Consider the following 5,089-nt stretch of genomic DNA (forward strand, 5'->3'; position numbering starts at 1 on the left):
TAAAAGCTACTTGCTTTTTTTAAAACATGTTATCGTATTCTAGAAGTTGTCTACATTGTTTGGATAATTACAAGAAATGATATCCAAAAAGATCAAAAGTAGGCTCCAAACTGAATGGGATACCTATTTGCTCCAAACCGAATGGCATGCCTATTTCCATTAGCATCATCCTGACCCACTACCCAAGCAATGCCGATTGGGCTTGTATCCACGCTGAGAATAATAGGCTGCCCACTCGCTGCCCATTCTCATAATTTACTCTCTTTAGTGTTGGGGTTGAAATCAATAAGCTCTTTAACTTCTGAACTGCCTTCGTATGCTATTTACCCCACCAAAACTTTTGCCCTTTTGTCAAGAGTTGATATAAACTTTTAGTCACATGAGCAAAATGCGAAATCCACATGCACCCAAAAATCTTCTCACCTCGGATACATTCGAACATGTCTCCCTTATCTTGCTTATAGCATCAATCTTTACTAGTGACGGCTTTCTCCCATATGGTCCACACATGTCCCCAGTAACTAATGCCTCCTCCACTCGAAAACTGACTTTTCTCTTGATAGAGTCAAATGCACTTCTTCAAGACGGCTCAAAATCCTGTCACAATCAGCAATATGATCAGCCACAAATCTTCTACATCCATGCTCATTGAACTCTTCATTCTTCTCATAGATATCACATCCTTTGATCGACGCATCATCAAGAAAGGGTAAGGTCAATTGAGGAATATACTCCCTCAAAACTTTATGCATAGCAGTCATCATATGCGCCAGTGAATTGGTTGCTTCTTGTGGAAGCATACACATCCTAACCAATCCAAGTGGTGTCTTCATGGTAGTGATATCCCGTATTTCCAATGCAAGCTGGAACTGATCATATCTGTAATTATAAATCACCTATAAAGTAAATTGCCTCATGTGCAAATGCTTCTGCAAGTTCATCCACTATCAGGCGTGATCCAACATTCCTTATGGTGACCATTCGTCTTTGGAAGAGTAAACCACCGATTGGAATATGGAGCTGAAGAGGGCTCCAAAATTCGTATTCTGATCTTCTCGTTCAAAAGCTCCAACAGCTTAGGCGAATATGCTCGAGGCACTTAAATAGGCTTTAAATTCCATGGCGCATGAGGTAATGTAAAGATCACCATAGGTGCAACTATGGTCGGATCAACACATGCAATTTCATCAGGCTGAAACGCAGAGGCTTTCCCATGCCTTTGCCAACATCTCCAAGAAACAAGCTCTTTCTGTAGGAAAAAGGAAGCTTGTATTACCAATCACACAAATAGTGAGAAACTGTACCGCCTTTGTATTGTCTTTACTGGAACCCGAGCATATGAAGAACCATCATCCAAGGATTTTGTTTCCAACCTTGACTTCGAAATATAGGCCTGCCCCAAAATCACTGGATAACTACATGAATCTTGCACAAAAAATTGGTATTCATCCCTAACATCTCCAATAGTCACGGGTTCATTCAGACAAGCCGCATTAAGTCTTTTCTTAAGAGTGATGTAGACACTTGTATATATTTTCATTTGTGTTGGTATGCTTGTTAGTACATGGACCAAATTTTGTAGTAATGATACTTTTAACTTGCCTCAGTATATTCAACAATAAAGTGTTGATCATTTGGTGCTTGTTTCGACACATACATTGGTACCTGATTTTTTTTTATTCATGGGAAAAGTAAATGTCAATATTCCCTATGTCCCTTATATTAGTGCTAGATGAGAATTTATTCGCTCCTTTAAAACTTTAGCCATGCATCTTTAACAAACTTTAATGTGTCGCTATCAATAGTACATGTGCAACACACCACCTACTAATTGGCTCCACAAGTTCTAAGATATCGAAGAGATGACGATTTTACACTTGAACATATATTATATTAAATGGTATTTATAATGCATTGGGGCACGATTGTGAATGTTGTAGTGTCATTTATAATAGAATAAGAAATAGTCAACATATATACAAGAAAGTACAGGTGTATTATTATAAGTTTTAGTTTAGGTATTCAACTTTCTTAGGGTATACCAAGTAAAGCCATGAGGTGCATGTGGCACCTTCTTCAAGCTTCATGCTTGCGTATAAAAGGGGCAAAAGTCTGTCTAGTCGTGTTGTGAGCCTTGAGGGGTGGAAATGGGCATGTCACAATTACGCATCTCAGAGCGTGGTTGAGTATCTTCCGACACACGTACGGGAGAAGAGAAGTTCCGAGGATCTAGACTCTCTGCCACGCGTCGACGGCGCACTGGACGCGTAGTCAACAAGCCGCGTACTTGGTGGCGATAATACTATCCATTATCCATAGATGTGTATAGAGCTGTCGCGTGCTGCCCAAGCCGTCAATAGCAGACGATCCGATCGCCAGCTTATATAATCGACGCACTTACAGATATTACTCCATGGTAACACAGTCTGATCATATCCTTCTGGCATCACACACACACACACTCTCTCTCTCTCTCTCTCTCTCTCTCTCCGCTGCAGTCGACGATCTTTCTCCCAGCCTCCCGTGGAAATCTACTTACCGAGCTTCCGGCGCCTTACACAATTATTGTGAGTCGTGACTGCATTTCGTAAGATGACAGACGTTCAGGTAATACATTAGACCCTTCATAGTACTGCTGCTTTTGCCCCCTTCGCGTTGAGACATCACCTGATCAATCCATGTGGTGGACCTGCTGCAGATGGTGGAGCTTCTGGTTCGCATGGATTGCAAAGGATGCGAGCGAACGGTCCGCAAGGCACTCGCCAGAGTGAGAGGTATTTAACCATGCAAACTCCTGCCAAAGCTCCATGATTTCTTCATTAATGTTGCATGGAAGCAGGCCTAACCTGGTTAAATTGTTCATTTCAGGGGTGGATGGTGTGGAGGTTGATCTACACCAACAAAAAGTTACTGTGATTGGGTTTGTGGACAAGCTTAAGGTCTTACGTGCTGTGAGAAAGGCTGGGAAAGGGGCTGAATTGTGGAACCCCAATCAAGTCCCGGACGAAGAATATAGTCTCAACTATGTGCAAACACCTCATGCCTTTGCAAAGACCTACAACTATAAAAGACATGGCTACAATATTCCCTTAGAGTGGCAAGAAGCACATTCCACGTATCTTTATGGAGAAGAAGAGGAGGAGGAGCAAGATCAATTTCTCACCCTCTTCAGTGATGAAAATCCCAACAATTGCACTATCATGTGAAGTTGATATGAGTCAATGCCTCGAGCAGCTTAAAGTTGTGGCAATCCAAATATTATCATCAAAATTCAGATAGACTTGTATTCATTTGATGTTGATATGATGAGTCCAATGATCACATCAAGTTGCACTTGGACTTTATCATGTAGATACTCATTGAGACCCATACAATTGACCTAGCCATAGAATATTGTGTTAAAATGTGACACAGAGTGCACTTATACATACCCACACTTCAAATTGTAATTGTTTCAAAAGCAACATAATTAATACAACTCATTTGAAGCCAAATGTCCATCTGCTGAAACATGGACTTTATATGTACTTATAAAATTGTTTAAGTTTCATATACAATCGCTATAATTGAAATGGTAATCTTCTAGTCAACACGATCAAAGACTAATGATTGCTATGCTAGATTGAAAAAGGATACCTATTACTAGATGTAATAAGTTAACTGTTTAGTTTGCTTGAATATGCATGCATGGATTACTAAGGAAAGTATAACCCCAAAAGGGGGATTTCCTTATATTAGGTGCTTTAATCAAAATTTTATTGTAAACTACTCTCAGGTTAACATAGATCGTTTAGGTATCACTATTATGCATGGAAGGGATTTTGATGCTAACTGCTCGGCAATCCACCAACACTCTTGTCTTACACGTTTTCCATTTTTCAAATAGCAACATGTATACATACCTCAAAATGAGTTGTGATACTCATTTTGAGGCATGTATCAAGGCTAATATCACTGTATTGTAGAGAGAGAGAGACAGAGACAGAGAGAGAGAGATTTGGATATGATTGATGCAATGTAGGGAGATCTGTGGCCGAGATAGAGAGATTTAGACATGGTTAACATACAATATAAGGAGATTTTGTGTGTGTGTGTGTAATGTAGTGCAAATAAAGATACTCAAAAATCAGCACACCAGGATGATATTTCCGATTTGGGATGTCATCATTCTCTACTATTTAGATATTTAGTTCTAGCATTTGAACTTATAACTTGATGAACACACATTCTCTTGTTTTGTTACTTGCACAATTTGGATTTATACTTTCATTTGCTACTATGTTATGAGAGTATCGTCACATGGTATTCCTACTTTGAAGTACTTTATTTTTCTTGTGTTATGTATTTAAGTATTTATATCACAATTGTTCATGCTTGCCAGGATTTTATATAGGATTCAATAGTAATCCATGTCTAACAAGATAGAACCTGCCCCAATATTGAATGCGAGATATGTGGGGAGTCCGACCATCTAGCTAATACTTGCTGGAGTAAGATCAGCTCTCTTTAGCAAGGGACTAAGCAACCAGGTTTTATTAATCATCGATCACAAGGGAATAACTTTCAACAGGATGAGGAACCAAAGCAAATATTGTAGAAAAGAAAAGCTATCATAGAAGAGCTGCCCAGTAGCAATGGTGTCAGCCTTATCAAAGCTATGCATATCAACACCACCGATGCGCGCTTCCAATTTATGAGGCATTACAAGAGGATAGGAAGTTAGAGAAGGTGTTAGAGATAATGTAAAACCTATTCGGACAAACCATAAACAAGGTGATAAGGAGTCGCATGTTCTTAACCTCAATGTAGAAGCCAAGCCTCTAAAAAGCTGCTGATGGCAAAGCTGACTTCAATAAAGAACTATCAAAGAAGAGGGTAAAAGCCAAGAAAGAGGCACCAAAGCCTATTTAGCAACCAATAGAATGAATGGTAAGATGGGAGAAGACAACCATTGCTAATTATCGTGAATTTGACTTAGCCAATTCTCTTTGCAAGATAAAGCCTAATCTAAACCTCCTATAGTTGATCAAGTTATCTCTGGGAGTGCATAAAGAGTTTAATCTAAACCTCCTATAGTTGATCAAGTTAT

At 39.3% G+C, this 5,089-nt stretch overlaps 1 pseudogene across 1 annotated transcript; it reads left to right on the plus strand.

Annotated features, from left to right (window-relative positions):
• The first annotated feature begins 2,503 nt into the window (after window positions 1-2,503).
• LOC148026201 (heavy metal-associated isoprenylated plant protein 28 pseudogene) lies at window positions 2,504-3,206 on the plus strand (annotated as a pseudogene). The gene is made up of 3 exons (XR_015693008.1): window positions 2,504-2,607; window positions 2,699-2,774; window positions 2,869-3,206. The product of XR_015693008.1 is annotated as a heavy metal-associated isoprenylated plant protein 28 pseudogene (transcript).
• Window positions 3,207-5,089: the final 1,883 nt, after the last annotated feature.

Source organism: Lygodium microphyllum, chromosome 14 (assembly GCF_053477565.2).
Source record: "Lygodium microphyllum isolate KBCC chromosome 14, Lygodium_microphyllum_v1.1.10, whole genome shotgun sequence".
Lineage (NCBI taxonomy): Eukaryota > Viridiplantae > Streptophyta > Polypodiopsida > Schizaeales > Lygodiaceae > Lygodium > Lygodium microphyllum.